We start from the raw sequence: 17,557 nt of genomic DNA, 5'->3' as shown, positions 1-17,557 counted from the left end.
CTGGGATTCTCTGTCTCCCTCTCTCTCTGTCCCTCCCCTGCTGGCTATCTCTCTGTTTCTGAAAAAAAGTAAATAAATACATAAAAAAATTGCACCATCCATCACCAGCTGCAAACTCATCCATTCGTGAGTTTTTCTCCTGGGACCTGAGGTAGAACAAAAGAGGAGTAGGCAACAGGCAGTTGCTACCACTTTTAGATTCTCAGCATTCACGAGCCTCCTTTCTTTTCTTCCTTCCTTGCTCACACTCGCTTTCTTCCTTCCCTCTTCTCTCCTCCCTACCCCTTCCCTCCCACCCACTCCTCTCCTCTCCCTTCCCCTCTCTTGTGTTCAAACTTGTACCGGAGGCCTCTGTGTTGATTTCACTTGGGAATATACCACAGCCCTGTTTACCCCAATAGGGTCAGATTTAGGTCTTTGCAGGCTGAATGAGCTCCCAGTCGGCTTCTATCTTCTGGAAACTGGAGTTTATCCCTTTCTCATAACTGCCTGATGTACTTCACAAAGCTTTTGTAAAGATCAAAGGAATAATGCCGTGAAAGTGTTTTGCTTACCACTTTCTAAGAGTAAGTAAAGGGTGTTTATTATTATTTGACAAATACTTATGGAGCATTTATTTTGTTTTATGCACACGCTAAGGATAGAGCAGAGAACAGACCTGGTCTCTGTTCTTGTGTCCTGAAAAGTTGAGTAAGGCAAGACAAATATGGAGCAAATAAGCACACAAGAGGTTATATGAATACAATTGTGATGAGTGTTCTGAAGGAAAAGCATGAGTGCTGTGAGAATGTGAAATAGAACTTGATTTGGGGATCTCAAAAAAGACCTCTTTGAGAAAGCGACATTTAAGCCGAGACCTAATGGGTGAATAAAAATTGCCCAGGTGACTGGTGTAAGGAAGAAAATTTCAGGTAGAGGGAACCATGTATCAAGACAAGGAAGCAAGATGGAGATTGGAGGGGCGCCTGGGTGGCGCAGTCAGTTAAGCGTCCGACTTCAGCCAGGTCACCATCTCGCGGTCCGGGAGTTCGAGCCTCGCGTCGGGCTCTGGGCTGATGGCTCAGAGCCTGGAGCCTGTTTCCGATTCTGTGTCTCCCTCTCTCTCTGCCCCTCGCCTGTTCATGCTCTGTCTCTCTCTGTCCCAAAAATAAAAATAAACGTTGAAAAAAAAATTAAAAAAAATATGGAGATTGGAATATTGGAGGAAGTAAAAACACTTGGGAGAGTCAGGGACCGAGGGTCACTAGATGAGGCTTGGGAGGTAGGTAGGGATCAGATCATGCCGGATCTTGAAGCCACGCTGAGGGTTTGGGACTTTTACAGATAGCTCTCTATATATTTCAACAGAGGGATTTAATATAGGAGATTGGTTACACACATACTGGATGGCTGGGAAAGCAGTGGTGTCCACTGAGATAACCTGATATTGGTAGTTAGCAGTTTCCACTCTATGGAACTGGTGGTATTAACAGAATCCAGGAGTTTCCAGAAGGAGCCTGTTGCAGCTGGTGGGACCACGGAATAAGATGGAGTAGGGCCCTTGGTGTAGGAGTTAGGATTGCCAAAGGAAAGAGCCACTTGTGAAGTTGTCAGAATCAGGGAGAGACTGACAGCAAGAGAGAGAGAGAGAGCTTTCCTCTCTCCTTCTGCCTCTGCTCTCCTGCCAATACCTCCTAGTAGTAGAAGCTAATAGAAACATGGAGTTTACAGCCGTCTAGCCACAACATTATAGAGCAGAGTAGAAAGGGTGGGTGTTGTACAGAGTAGACAACAGTGGGTTAGAGACAACAATAGAGTATGAGTAAGGTTTTTTTTTTTTTAATGTTTATTTATTTTTGAGAGACAGAGACAGCATGAGTGGGGGCGGGGCAGAGAGAGAGGGAGACAGAATCCAAAGCAGCCTCCAGCTCCAAGCTGTAAGTGCAGAGCCTGACGCAGGGCTCGAACTCACAAGCTGTGAGATTATGACCTGAGCCAAAGTCGGACACTTAACCGACTGAGCCACTCAGGTGCTCTGAGTCAGTAAAAGTTTTAAATTCTTGAATCACAGAAGAATTGATACCATGTTAGCGACAGCTTCCCTCCCGGTGTTCACCAAGTTATCTTTCTCTATGGGTGGTATTAGCTAGTGAATTCCCCAGGTGCTTAACTTAAAGTCTGTCAATCTTACATTCTTTTTCCCATAGATACTTATGAGTTACACAAGAGGATATAAGAATAGATATCATTTGTTCAATACCTGCTTGGTTATAGCATCTTACAATGTCTCATTTAATCCTTACAACAAACATAAATTGAGTGCTATTATTATCTCCATTTTATAAGAAGGTGATTGTGACTGGGGGGAGGGTAAGCTAATAAGTGACATTGCTGACATTTGAAGTAGGGCTTACTTTTATAAAAAAATTTTTAATGTTTATTTATTTTGAGAGACAGAGAGAGGAGCAGAGAGAGAGGGAGACACAGGATCCGAAGCAGGCTCCAGGCTCTGAGCTGCCAGCACAGAGTCCGACACGGGGCTTGAACTCATGAACCATGAGATCATGACCTGAGCTGAAGTCGGACACTTAACTGACTGAGCTGCCCAGGCTCCCCTGAAGTAGGGCTTTCTGACCCAAAGCCTGGCTCTGTCCATAATAGCCCAGTACCTAGGCTAGAATTTGAGATGAAATCTCCGATACAAACCTCCAAATGTAAGTGATTTCTCTCATGTTCAATTTCTTCTGACTTGTGAGAGGATTCCCAGTGGGAATCCTGGGTCAGTTGAGCAGGGGACACAGCATTCAGGGTCTTTAGTGTGATGAGCTTTTTTTTACTAATGACACTTAAAATTTATGGTCAAGAAAATTGTGGAGTTTGGTTTGCTTTTACTGTAGCATGAATGTTCTCGCTTTTACCTGTAAATCATACAGTTTTATTCATAGCAGAAATGTCATATGGTTCATTTCCCCCCTCACTCTTTAGGTTTGTTCTGAGCATTAAATGAGATGCTGTGGTGTGCTCTAACTTAGCAGGTATTCAACAAAAGATATTCAAGAAGTTGATTCATTTTTAATCAGCTGATTTTTTTGAGAACACAAAGTTTAGTTAAGAGAAAGGCCAGTGAGAAACGTTACACAGATAATTTGATGGGGCCATGGTGACTGAGAGGGGAAAGAATTCTTCTGGAGGGAGAGCTGAAATTCGTCATTAGTACCTATCTGACCCTTTCCTGAAGTTAGGAGCAATATAAAAGCTAATAGTGTTTGGCGATCATTTAAGCCTAAAAAAAAAAAAAAAAACCCATGAAATACTTTACCTACAGTTCAGTTGAGAGAAACACTATGCAGACATTAAAGAGTGCTATTTTATTACTTTTTTAAATTTAATTTTTATTTTTTAGAAGTTTGTTTATTTAGGAAATCTCTACATCCAACGTGGGACTTGAACTCACTGCCAGTAGACCTTGACCATTTTACATAAAAATGGGTTGTCATTTCTTCCAAATTGGATTCCTATGTTAGTGCAGCATTCATTCATTCATTCTTCTTCTTCTTCTTCTTCTTCTTCTTCTTCTTCTTCTTCTCCTCCTCCTCCTCCTCCTCCTCCTCCTCCTCCTTCTCCTTCTCCTCCTTCTCCTTCTTCTCCTTCTTCTTCTTTTTTTTAAATTAAAAGCCAAGGTCTGAACCAGAATTATCCATGCAGAGATGTTCTGTTCAAAGCATTGCACCACATTATGTTTTTGTTAGAGTTGCCACCATTTCTAAGGTTCCTTTTCTCTTACTTCTCATACCAGAGACCATTTAAAATACCACAAGCTTTCCCTTACATGAATTACTGAAAGACCTGTTAGGCTAAGAAATTAACTTCAAGGCAGTATTGTTCTCATGAAAATAGTATTCTCTCGTGGAAATTTATTATCTTTTGTATTCTTTGTTATCTACTCAAGGTGAGGTTCCTGTGTATAGTGTCTGCTTCTGGCATGGTGCCTTGGTTGACTTACTGTAGGTAGCTGCTCTATCGATAAACAAAGTTGGAAAGACTTTGCATGTCGCTTGCTCTCTGTATCTTAACTCTTCAAAGTCGCTTAGGTTCCAAGTTAAATGCAGCCATTCATGCCTTGCCAGGAATGGGGAAGGAATTCTAAATCTGTTGGCCAAGGGCAGAAGAGCAGTTCTTACACTGTTCGATCCAAGGACCCCATTTTAAAAATTATTGAGGACCCCAAGCTTTTCTCTAAGTGTGTTATATTTATTAACATTTACTCTATTAGAAATTAAAACTGAGTGGCACCTGCGTGGTTCAGTCAGTTAAGCGTCTGACCCTTGATTTTGGCTCAGGTCATGATCTCATGGTTGGTGAGTTCAAGCCCCGAGTTGGGCCCTGCACTGACAGCACAGAGTCTGCTTGGGATTCTTTCTCTCCTCCCTCTGTGCCCCTCCCCTGCTCATGCTCTCTCTTTCTCTCTCAAATTAAATAAACATTTAAAAAAATTAAAACTGAAATTTAAAAATTTTCTTCACAAAAAATAATACAAAACCCCTATATGTTAACGTGGCTAACATTTTGTTTTTTAAATGTTTGTTTGTTTGTTTAGAGCACCTGCGTGAGTGGAGGAGGGATAGAGAAAGAGAATGGCCAGTGGCTCAGCACTGTCAGCACAGAGCCTGGATCCTGCTTCAGATTCTGTGTCTCCCTCTCTCTCTGCCCCACCCCCGCTTGCGCTGTGTTTCCCTCTGTCTCTCAAAAACGAATAAACGTTAAAAAAAAATTAAAAAGAAGAAACAGAAATTAAAAAAATAACTATATATTTTTAATTATACTTTTTATTTAGTGATAAATGTAGACTCACGTGCAGTTGCAAAACATTATACTGAGAGATCCCAGGTCTCCTTTACCCAGTTTCCCACAGTGGTACTGTCTTGCAAAACTATAGCATAATATCATGACCAGGATATTGCCATCCGTACAGTCAAGATGTAGGATGGTTCCTGCACAAGGACCTTTTCTGTTGCCCTTTCATAGCCACATCCCTCCTCCCCCAACCACCAACCCCTTGCAACCATTAATCTATTCTCCATTTCTGTAACTTTGTCATTTCAAGGGTGTTACACAAATGGAATCATACATATGTATCCTTTTAGGATTTGCTTTTTTTTTTTTTTTCACTTAGCATAATTCCCTGCAGATTGACCCAAGTTGTGTGTGTCAAGGGTTTGTTTCCATTGCTGAACAGTGTTCCATGCTATGGATGTACCAACAGTGTATTTAATCACTCACTTGTCCAAGGATGTGTGGATGGTTTCCAGTTTGCAGCTGATATGAATATGGCTGCTGTGAACATTTGTATGCAGGTGTCTGTGGAAACATAAGTTTTCATTTCTCTGGGATAAAAATCCTCAAGAGTATAATTGTTGCGCTCTATGACAATTGCACGTTTAGTGTTATAAGAAACTGCCACACTGTTTTCCAGAGTCACTGTACCATTTTGCATTTCCACCAGCAATGTATGGGTGATCTGGTTTTTCTGCATCCTTGCCAACAGTTAGCATTGTCATTATTATTTTTATTTGGGGGGGTGTTTGTTAATTCTGTAAAAATACACATAAAATGTATCATCTTAATAATTTTTTTTTCCATCTTAACTTTCCAGGGTGCAGTTCAGTGGTATTAAAGACATTCATATTGTTGTGCAACCATCAGCACTATCCCCAGAACTCTTTTTATCTTATAAAATTGAAACTCTGTACCCATTAAACAACAACTCCCCATTCCTTCCTCCTCCAGTCCCTGGCAGGCACTATTCCACTTTCTGTCTCTATGAATTTGATCACCTAGGCACCTCAAACAAGTGGAACCATATGGTATTTACCTTTTTGTGACTGGCTTCTTTCAATTAGCGTCATGTACCCAAGGTTCATCCATACTGTAGCTTGGTCAGGATTTTCTTCCTTTTTCAGGCTGAAGAATTCCATTGTATATGGACACCACATTTAGTTAACCCATGCGTCGGTTGGTGGATACTTGGTTTGCTTCTGCCTTTTAGTTATTGTGCATAATGCTGCTAAGAACAGCATTCTGAAATACAAATATTGCAGAAAGATGCTGCTTTCAATTCTTTTGGGTATACTCAGAAGTGGAATTGTTGGATACTATGGTAATTCTCTCTCTGTCTCTCTTTTTTAGGGACCCCCATACTGTTTTCCACAGCAGCTACACCATTTTACACGATCAGGAACAGTACACAAATTTCCAATTTATCCCCCACCTCACCAACACTTTTTTTTTTTAAGCAGCCATCCTTATGGGTGCGAGGTGATATTTTATTGTGATTTTGATTTGCATTTCCCTAATAGTTCGTGATGTTGGGCTTCTTTTCTTGTACTTCTCAGCTATTTGCTTATCTCCTTTGGCGAAATGCCTATTCAAATCCTTTCCCATTAAAAAAAAAAAGGTATTTATTTATTTTTTTATTTAATTTATTTATATTGAGCAAGTGAGCGAGCAGGGAAAGGGCAGAAAGAGAGAGGGAAAGAGAGAGAATTCCAAGGCTCTGCATTGTCAGTGTGGAGTTTGACATGGGACTTGAACCCATGAACCATGAGAGCATGACCTGAACTGAAATCAAGAGTCAGATGCTCAACTGACTGAGCCACCCACATTCCCCAAATCCTTTCCCATTAAAATTAGGGGTTTTTTTGTTGTTGTTGTCTTTGAGTTTTTAGAAGTTTTCTATATATTCTAGATATTAATCCTTTATCAGACATATGATTTACACATGTTTTCTCCCATTCTGTGGGTTGCCTTTTCACTTTATTGATAGTGTCTTTTGATGCACAAAAGTGTCTGATTTTCATAATTCTACTTTGTCTATTTTTACTTTTCTTGCCTGTTCCTTTGGTATCATATGCTAGAAATCATTGCCAAATCCAATGATATGAAGCTTGTGCCTTGTGTTTTCTTCTAAGAGTTTTATTTTATTTTATTTTATTTATTTATTTATTTATTTATTTATTTATTTATTTACGCTTATTTATTTTTGAGACAGAGAGAGACAGAGCACGAACGGGGGAGGGGCAGGGAGAGAGGGAGACACAGAATCGGAAGCAGGCTCCAGGCTCCGAGCCATCAGCCCAGAGCCCCACGCGGGGCTCGAACTCACGGACGGGGAGATCGTGACCTGAGCTGAAGTCGGACGCTCAACCGACTGAGCCACCCAGGCGCCCCCTAAGAGTTTTATAGTTGCAGGTCTTACATTTAGGTCTTTCATCCATTTTGAGATAATTTGTATATTATGTTAGATAAGGGTTCAACTTTGTTCTTGTGCCAAGTAGATATCCTGTCGTCCTAGCACCATTTGTTGAAAAAGCTGTCCTTTTTCCATGGAATAATATTGGCTCCGTTGTCAAAAATAATTTTTCCACATATGCAAGTGTTTATTTTTGGGTTCTCTAGTATATTCCATTGGTCCATATGTCTGTCTTTATACCAGTACCATATTTCTGATTACTGTAGCTCTGTGGTAAGTTTTGAAACCAAGAAGTGTGACTCCTCTAGTTTTATTCCTCTTTTTCAAGGTGGTATTCATGGTCCCTTGAGATGCCAGGTAATTTTAGGATGGATTTTTTTCTATTTCTGTAAAAAAAATGGGATTTCAATAGAGAGTAGTAATGAAATCTTAACAATAGTAAGTCTTCTAATCCATGAACGTGGAATAGCTTTCAGTTGATTTATACCTTATTTAATTTCTTTCTGCAGTGTTTTGTAGTTTTTATTGTACAAGTCTTTCACCTCCTTGGTTAAGTTCATTCCTAAGTATTTTATCCTTTTTGATGCTATTGTAAATGGAATTATTTTCTTAATTTTCTTTAAAGATTGTTCATTATTAGTGCATAGACTTTTGATTGGATAGTTTTATCCACTTACACTTAAAATAATTATTGACTTCTCTCACTTTGCTATTTACTCTCCATATGTCTTATAGCCTTTTTGTCTCTCATTTCCTGTGTTAGTGTCTTCTTCTGTGTTTAGCTGAGTTTTTAATAGTAAAGTGTTTTCCTCTTTTCACTTTCTTTCATATACATTCCATAGCTATACTCTTTGTAGTTACCATGGGACTTACATTTAACATCCTAAAGTTAACAATTTGAATTGATACCAGCTTAACTTCAATAACATATAAAAACTCGACTCCTATGTAGCTCATCCCCACCGCCTTTCAATGACTGATATCACAAAATTATATCTTTACACATTGTATGTCCAAAAGCAAAATAATAATTTTTTAATGAATTAGTCTCTTAAATCATGTAGAAAACAGAACGCAGAGTTACAAACCAAAGTTACAATATTACCTTTTAGATTAATATATATGTATATATATAATTTTAGATTAATATATGTATGTATACATATAGATGTGTATATATATTTTAAAATATTTTTAAATAAATTTTAAAATGGATTAATTACATATATATTATATATAATATATTAAAATTGTCTCTTTTTTTGTCTTTTTGTTGTTTAGTTGTAAAAGTTGTATGTAGTCAAGGTACTAGACCCTTATCTGACATATGATTTATAAAAATTCTTCCTCCATTTTGTGAGTTGTCTTTTCACTTTCTTGAAAGTGTCCTTCAAAGCACAAAATATTTTAATGTTGAAGTTCTGTTTATCTATTTTTTCTTTTGTTGTGTATGCTTTTGACATCATATCTAAGAAATCATTTCCAATGTTTTCTTTTTAAGAGTTTTAGCTCTATAACCTAGGTATTTGATCCATTTTGGTTAATTTTTGTATATAGTATGAGTTAAGGGTCCAACTTCATTCTTTTGCTTGTGGCTATCCAATTTTCCCAGCACCATTTGTTGAAGAGAGTTTTCTTTCCTCACTGGATGGTCTTGGCACCTTTTGAAAATCAGTTGACTATAGATGCATGGTTTTATTTCTGGGCTCTTATTTTTATTTTATTGATCTGTATGTTTATCCTTATGCCAGTGCCATACTGATTACTGTTCTGATTACTGATTACTATATTACTTTAGCTTTATAGGAAGTTGGGAAGTGTGAGTCTTCTAATTTTTCTTTTTCAAGATTGTTTTGGCTATTCAGGATCGCTTACAATTTAATATGAATTTTAGGATAGGCTTATCTATTTCTGCAAAAAAAAAGGTATTTGAGATTTTGATAGGGGTTGAATAGAATATGTAGACATATTTGGGAAATATTACCATTTAACAATATTGAATCTTCTAATCCATGTACATGGGAGTTTTTCTATTTATTTGGGTCTTCTTTAAATTCTTTGAGCAATGTTTTGTCATTTTTAGTGTGTAAGTCTTATGTCTCCTTGGTTAAATTTATACCTAAATATTTCATTCTTTCTAATGCTATTATAAAAGGAATTGTTTTCTGTATTTCTTTTTCAACTGTTTATTGCTAGTGTATAGAAATACAACAGAACTGAATCTGTATTACAAAAGTTTGCTGAATTTATTAGCTCTAGTAGGTTTTTGTGGATCCCTAAGGGCTTTCTATATATACGACCATGTCAACTGGGAATAGATAATTTTATTTCTTCTTTTCTAATTTCTAATTTAGATGTCTTTTATTTATTTTTCTTGCTTAATTACTTTGGCTAGGACTTCCAGTGCAATATTGAATGGAAGTAGTGAGAGCTATCATCTTTGTTGTGTTCTTAAGGGAAAGATTTCAGTGTTTTACTATTGAGTATGATGTTAGTTGTGGTTTTTTCCATAAATGTCTTCTAACCTTTTAAGGAAGTTTTATTCTATTCCTAGTGTATTGAATTTTTTTTTAAATTTTTTTTTTCAACATTTATTTATTTTTCGGACAGAGAGAGACAGAGCATGAACGGGGGAGGGGCAGAGAGAGAGGGAGACACAGAATCGGAAACAGGCTCCAGGCTCTGAGCCATCAGCCCAGAGCCCGAGGTAGGGCTCGAACTCACGGACCGCGAGATCGTGACCTGGCTGAAGTTGGACGCTTAACCGACTGCGCCACCCAGGCGCCCCTTGAATGTTTTTATCATGAAACAATGTTGGATTTTGTCAGATGTCTTTTCTGTGCCTATTAAGATGATTAGGGTTATTTTTCCCCCTTTATTCTATTAATATCGTGTCTTACATTGTTGGGTTGTTGTGTTGAGCCACACTTGCATTCCTGGGATAAATCTCATTACATCATGATGCATAATTCCTTTAATGTGCTGCTGAATTTGGTATCCTAGTAATTTGTTGAGAATTTTTGCTTCTGTATTCATGATGGATATTGGTTTATAGTTTTCCTGCGATGTCTTTGTAGGGCTTGGTATCAAGGTACTGCTGGCCTCATGGAATGGGTCAGGAGATAGTCATTATTCTCCTATTTCTTTTAAGAGTTTGAGAAAAATGGATGTTAATTCACCTTTAAAAGTTTGATAGAATATACCAGTGAAGTTATATACTCCTGGGCATTTATTTATTGGATGATTTTTTAATTATTGATTGATTGAGGTTTATTCAGATTTTCTATTTCTTCTTAAGTTAGTTTTGGTAGTTTGTGTTCTAAGAATTTGTCCATTTTATCCTGGTTACCTAATTTTTTGGCATACAGTATTCATTGTATAATCCTTTTTATTTCTGTAAGTTCAGTAATAATGTCTCCACTTTAGTTTCTGGTGTTAGTAATAGAGTCGTCTTTCCTTAGTTCTTCCAGCTAAACTTTGTCAATTTTGTTGATCTTTTCAAAGAATTAACTTTTTTTTGTTTCTATTTTTCTAATCATTTGTTTTTGTCTGCTATAATTTTTACTATTTCCTTCTATTTGCTAGTTCTGGGTTCCATTTGCTGTTCTTTTTGTAGTTCATTGAGATGTACAATAAGATTCTGATTTGAGATATTAAAAAATTTTTTTTTAAAGTTTATTCATTTCTCAGAGACAGAGAGAGCGTGAGTGGGGGAAGGGCAGAGAGCGAGACACAGAATCTGAAACAGGCTCCAGGCTCTGAGCTGTCAGCACTGAGCCCAATGTGGGGGTGGAATTCATGGACCATGAGATCATGACCTGAGCCAAAGTTGGACGCTTAACTGATTGAGCCATCCAGGTGCCCCGAGATATTTTTTTATGAAGTAGCCTCCACATTGTGGAGCCCAAGAAGGGGCTTGAACTTACAACCCCGAGATCAAGACTTGAGCCGAGATCAATAGTCAGACACTTAACCAACAGAGCCACCCAGGTACCCCTGAGATCTTTTTCTAATGTAGGCATTGATAGCTGTAAATTTCACTCTGAGCACTGCTTTTGCTACTTCCCATATATTATTATATTGTATTTTCATTTCTATTTAATCAAAGTATTTCTAATTACCTTTGACTTTTTCTTTATCCTATTGGTTGTTTAACTCCATATTATATACATTTTTAAAATTTTTTAACGTTTATTTATTATTGAAAGACAGAGAGACTCAGAGAGTGAGCAGGGGAGGGGCAGAGGGAGAGGGAGACACAGAAACTGAAGCAGGCTCCAGGCTCTGAGCTGTCAGCACAGAGCCCGATGCAGGTCTCGAACTCATAAACCGCGAGATCATGACCTGAGCTGAAGTCGGATGCTTAACCGGCTGAGCCACCCAGGTGCCCCAACTCCATATTATATTTTTAATGGCTGTAGTAATATCCTCTGTTTCATTCCTAATAATGGTGATTTATGTCTTCTCTCTTTTTATCTTTCTCAGTCGTGTTAGAAGGTTATCAATCTTACTGATTTTTTTAATGCAGCACCTTTTTTTAATTGATATTCTCTATTGTTTTCCTGTTTTCAATTTCATTTATTTCTGCTTCTAATGTAATTATTTCCTTCCTTCAGCTTGCTTTGAATTTATCTTGCTCTTCTTTTTATGGTTTCTTGAGGTAGTTACTTAATTGATTTGAGATCTTTTTCCTAAGGTAAGCATTTAGCAGTATAAATGTCTGTCTTAGTACTACTTTAGCTGTGTCCCATATATTTTGACGTTATATTTTTATACTGAAAATATTTAAGATATATTATATCATGAAATCTTTAGTACCTGCCTTAATGGTCCCTCATTTCCTTAACTGTAGACCCTCTCCTGTATCCCTATAAATTGTGGCACCTAGAACACAGTATTCTGGACCTATCTGGCCATTGAAGAATAGAGCAGGAATGTCTGTTCATTCCTCTTCTGTTCATTCATTTGCTCATTTATTCATTCAACAAACATTTACTAAATTCCTATAGCATATTTTGTGCTCATGGGAATAGAGAGATGATTAAGACATATTTCCTCTTACCCTACTGTCTCCATCAGAGAAGAAAAATAATCAAAAAATTTCACGGGTGACCACTATTTGCTATACTCTAGAAATTCTACTGCCATTAACACAAAGCTAGGTTAAAATGCCATTGGTTTCCCCCTCCCCAACAAATTGTCACTTTCTACCTTATTTTCATCTCTCTTTTTTCCCCTATATTCATTTGTTTTGTTTCTTAAATTCCACATATGAGTGAAATCATATGGTATTTGTCTTTCTCTGACTGATTTATTTTGCTTACCATAATAGTCTCTAGTCCCATCCACATCATTACAAATGGCAAGGTTTCATTCTTTTTTTTTATGGTTGAGTAATTTTCCATTACACACACACACACACACACACACACACACACACACACACACACAAACACACACACACACACACACCACATCTTCATTATCCATTCATCAGTTGATGGACATTTGGGCTCTTTCCATGGTTTGTCTATTGTTGATAATGCTGCTATAAACTTTGGGATGGATGTATCTCTCCACTCCAAATCAGTATTTTTATACCTTTTCTACACTATTTTCAAAATTCTCTGTTTGTCTTTAATCTAAGATAATCTAAAACTGGTCTGCATTCTACAGGTTATACCCATTGCTTAAAGCTGATTCCTTTCTGATTAATTCGGGCTGTGGCTAAATATTTTGAATATCATCCCTGGCCTGAATTATAACTGTATACATCTTTATCTGTCCCTTTCCATTGACCATTCTTTTAGAATACAACCTGAGCCCATAATAGAGTAGGAACTTAGATACGATCAATCAACTTTTTTTTAAAGAGCTCTCCTATTGGTTGAACCTTTTGGTCTTCACCAAAACCCAGGGCAGACATAAACTTCAACTGGCAGATGAGGAAATTGAGATTTAGAGAGGTTAAGTGACTTGCTAATTTGGGAAAATAAGAAACATATGCAAGTTTCTAGACTTCTACCTCAGCTTTTACTTTTGCCTCAAATTTATGCCCTCTTCACAGCTGACCACTAAATATGTTTTCAAGAGGGCAGAGTCCAATTGTATAATAGATCCGCCTGTCTGAAACATGATTATTAGTGGTAATGGCTGGGTATTAGCTGGCATGCATGCCTTGGGTTTACAGTAAAGAATAACTACTTTTTATTAACTGTCCTTTTAGATATATTAGCGACTGTCACACCTGAATTATAACAAAGAAGCACTAGAGAAAATTCAATGTGGGCGGCAAAATTCTTTGAAGAATAACTAGTTATAATTGGGGAGTCTGAACACATTTCAGAGTTGCACATTTAATATGCAGTATGGTTAATTGCACTGTAATTACAGTGTTTGAGAATGCCATGCTAAGTGTTTAATCCTTTTCAGGTTTGCCCTCCAATCAGTGGTCTGCCTTCATTTTCTAGATTGATGAAGTCTGTCTCAGAGAAGGGGGTAGGTAACAAGATGGTGCTGATGTGGCTAATCAACTAGGAAAGTTGTAAAATGAATCTTTCCTGTCTGGAATTTATATTTAATCACAGTTATGTACTCTTTATGAATGAGTGTTGATTAGTTAGTTGTCAGAATATGAAAACAATAAGAGCTTTTATTTACGCAGATAAGTTATTCTAGAGTCATTATTTGGGTTTGATTGAGTTGATGGGGATATTTACGTTACCTCGGCACATAGATCTACTTAGTCTTATTCATAATGTTAATTATATACTGCAAGAGTTACTGCCATGCCCTTATTTATGGTGTTTACTATTAGAGTTTGTTTGTACGTGTGGTGATTGTACGGTTCTCCTCTCTTTCACTGGACTGTGCCCCTTTTACAGTCCCATCATAGAAACCTGATCTTCAGTAGTTAGTTCACACTGATTGCATGTGCCTCTTGGCCATTTTTTTCTTGACTTTTTTGATGTGATATTCCTAATTATAGACGTCTTGGTATTTATTCTGTTTGGTAATCTGTCCTCATCCACAATTTGGTGTCTGTCATTAATTCTGGAAAATTCTCAGTCATGATTACTTCAAATATTTTTATATTGTGTTTTTCTCTTCTTGTATTTCAATGACATGTAAATGACACCTCTTGTAATTGTGGCCATATTTTTTGGATATAGTGTTCCTTTTTATTCTCTCAAACTTTCCCTTTTGCATTTATTTCAGTTTAAGAAATTTCTATTGATGTATCTTCAAGCTCATTGATTCTTTCCTCATTCATACCCAGTTTGTTCATGAGCCCATTACAGGCATTCTTTATTTGTTATGATATTTTTGATTTCTAGCACTTCTTTTTGATTTTTACAGTTTCTATCTTTCTTGCATGTTCTACTTTTTTCATTAGATCCCTTAGCATACTAACCATAGTTATTTTAAATTTCCATTCTGAAATTTCCAACATTCTGCTGTGTTTAAGTCTGGTTCTGATGCTTACTGTCTTTATGCTGTGCTTTTTGTCCTTTAGTTTGCTTAGCAATGTTTTATTTAAACCTAGTCAAGATCTATAGGGTAAAAAGAACTGAGGTAAATAGGCCTTTACTGTGAGGTTTTATGTTTATCTGGCTAAGAGTTAGGCTGTGTTTACCATTTCCTATAGGTGTGGATGTCAGAGGCTAAATTTTCCTCTGGCGTCCTTGTTTTTGTCTCCTCTATGTCTTTAGATTTCCCTAAAGACTTCTTCTTAAATAAAGTCTGAGATGTGAAATTCTTTCCATTATACTTCTGTTTTTATAGAAACCCTATGGATGTGGTGGTAAAGCCTAAAGGGAAAAGGAAGCATTCCCTAGTCCTATGATTAGATTTCTGTCTTGTGGTCAGCCTGTACCCCTGGGGTGTGATCTTAAAATTACTTCTCAGCCCTGGGGTGCCTGGGTGGCTCAGTTGGTTAAGCGTCTCACTCTTGATTTTGGCTCAGGTCATGATCTCGTGGTTTGTGAATTTGAGCCCCACGTTGGGCACTGTGCTGACACAGTAACTGTGCAGAGCCTGCCTAGAATTCTCTCTCTCTCCCCATCTCTCTGGCCCTCCTGTGTGTGCACTCTAAACAAACAAACAAACTTAAAAAATTACTTCTCAGTCCCTCTGGAGAGACGAGAAAGCTATAAGGAGCTGGGGTTGGGTATTTACTACACATTGGAAGCTAGAAGGAGCTGGTGTTGGGTATTTTTCCTTTTCATTGTGGGAGACTGTAGAAGTCTACAGTTGGGTATTTGCATTCTCCTGATCAGTTAGGCTGTGGTAAAATCTCATTAGTTTAGGTTTTTGTAGAATAGTTTCTCTTGAAGACAAGCCTAATTAAGGATAATAGAATTCTCTGGGCATATTTCAAAATGGCTACCATTGTGGTTGGAAAAGATACTTGATATGATTTCAATCTTAAATTTGTTAAGACTTGTTTTGTGGTTAACATATTACCTATCATGGAGAATGTTCCAGGTGCACTTGAGAAGAATTTGTATTCTGCTGCTGTTGGATGGAATGTTCTGTACATTGTGTCTACAGTGTAGTTCAAGTCCAGTGTTTCCTAACTGATTTTCTGTTTTGTTTCAAGATATCTTTGGTTATTCTAGGTCCTTTGCATTGCCATATATTTTAGAATTGATTTTCATTTTCTAACAAAAAAAACCTGCTGGAATTTTTATTCAAATTATATTGTCTATAGATGCATTTGGCATTTTAGTCATATTAAATCTTCCAGTTCCTGGGATGCCTGGGTGACTCAGTCAGTTAAGCATACAACTTCGGCTCAGGTCATGATCTCATGGTTCATGAGTTCATGCCCTGCATCCGGCTCTGGGCTGACAGTGTGGACCCTGCTTGGGATTCTCTCTCCCCCTCTCTCTCTGCCCCTCCCCCATTTGCAAGCATGCTTTCTCTCTTAAAAAAAGAAAAAAAATCTTCCAGTTCCTAAGCAGAGTAGGTCTATTTACTTATGTGTTTGATGTCTCAAATTTTTTTTTTTTTTTTTTACTTTTCAGTGCATAGATCTTGAACATTTTTGGGGGTGTGGTTAAAGCTATTAATAAATTATTTGTTATTTTGAGTGTTATTGCAAATGAAATCATTGAAACTTTCAGGTCCTAGTTGTTAGTTGCTATTAGATAGACATACAATTGATTTTTAAAAAAATTTTTTTTTTCAACATTTATTTTTGGGACAGAGAGAGACAGAGCATGAACGGGGGAGGGGCAGAGAGAGAGGGAGACACAGAATCGGAAACAGGCTCCAGGCTCTGAGCCATCAGCCCAGAGCCCGACGCGGGGCTCGAACTCCCGGACCGCGAGATCGTGACCTGGCTGAAGTCAGACGCTTAACCGACTGCGCCACCCAGGCGCCCCAGACATACAATTGATTTTATATATTGCTCCCTATCTTGTGACTTTGGTAAGCTCGTTGATTAGTTTTAATAGCTTTTATGACAATTCCTTCAGTTTTTCTATGTATATAATCATGTCATTTTTTTTTAAGTTTATTTATTTTGAGAGAGACAGAGACAGCACGAGTGAGGGAGGGGCAGAGAGAGAAGGGGAGAGAGGGAATTCCAGGCAGGTTCTGCACTGTCAGCACAGAGACCAATGCGGGGCTTGAACTCACAAAACTGTGAGATCATGACCTGAGATGAAATCAAGAGTTGGACACTTAACTGACTGAGCCACCGGGGAACCCCTATAATCATATCATTTGTGAATAAAGACAGTTTAACTTCTTTTTTTCCTAGATTGTATGCATTTTATTTATTTTTTTCCTGATCGCACTGGCTAGGATGAGGTTTTCTGGGTTTTTTTTTTTTTTAATGTTTATTTTTGAGAGAGAGAAAGGGAGAGGGAGAGGGAGGGAGGGGCATAGAGAAAGAGGGAGACACAGAATCCGAAGCAGACTCCAGGTGCTGAGCTGTCAGCACAGAGCCTGACGTGAGGCTCAAACTCATGAGCCGTGAGATCATGACCTGAGCCAAAGTCAGTTGCTTACCCAACAGCCACCCAGGTGCCTCAAGGATGAGGTTTGATAAAAGTGGTGAGAGCAGACATGTAATCTTGAGGAGGAAAAATATTTTGCTCTTTGTCATTACATGTTAGATACAGGATTTCTGTACCTTTTATCAGACTGAGGAAAGTTCCCTTCTATTTCTGGTTGCTGAAGTTGCATCATGCCATTAGTATTGAATAGTCTTGAATGCTATTTTTCTGAATGTATTTGAGATGATCATGGAGGATTTTATTTTGAATATGTTAATATGGCGAATGGCAGCTGATTTTTAACTTCTTATTCTGGAACAAC

At 37.7% G+C, this 17,557-nt stretch overlaps 1 long non-coding RNA gene across 1 annotated transcript in view; it reads right to left on the bottom strand.

Annotated features, from left to right (window-relative positions):
• The window catches only part of LOC109492716, a 46,077-nt gene that overhangs the window by 15,583 nt on the left and 12,937 nt on the right, over positions 1-17,557 (bottom strand). Inside the window, exon 2 of the long non-coding RNA XR_002736939.2 lies at positions 5,852-6,057. This is a non-coding gene — a long non-coding RNA (uncharacterized LOC109492716). The remainder of the gene's footprint in view (positions 1-5,851; positions 6,058-17,557) is intronic.

The sequence above is a fragment of the Felis catus genome, chromosome D2 (genome assembly GCF_018350175.1).
Source record: "Felis catus isolate Fca126 chromosome D2, F.catus_Fca126_mat1.0, whole genome shotgun sequence".
Classification (NCBI taxonomy): domain Eukaryota; kingdom Metazoa; phylum Chordata; class Mammalia; order Carnivora; family Felidae; genus Felis; species Felis catus.
The sequence above is the reverse complement of the archived record's forward strand: the minus strand, read 5'-3'. Positions and strand labels throughout refer to the sequence as shown.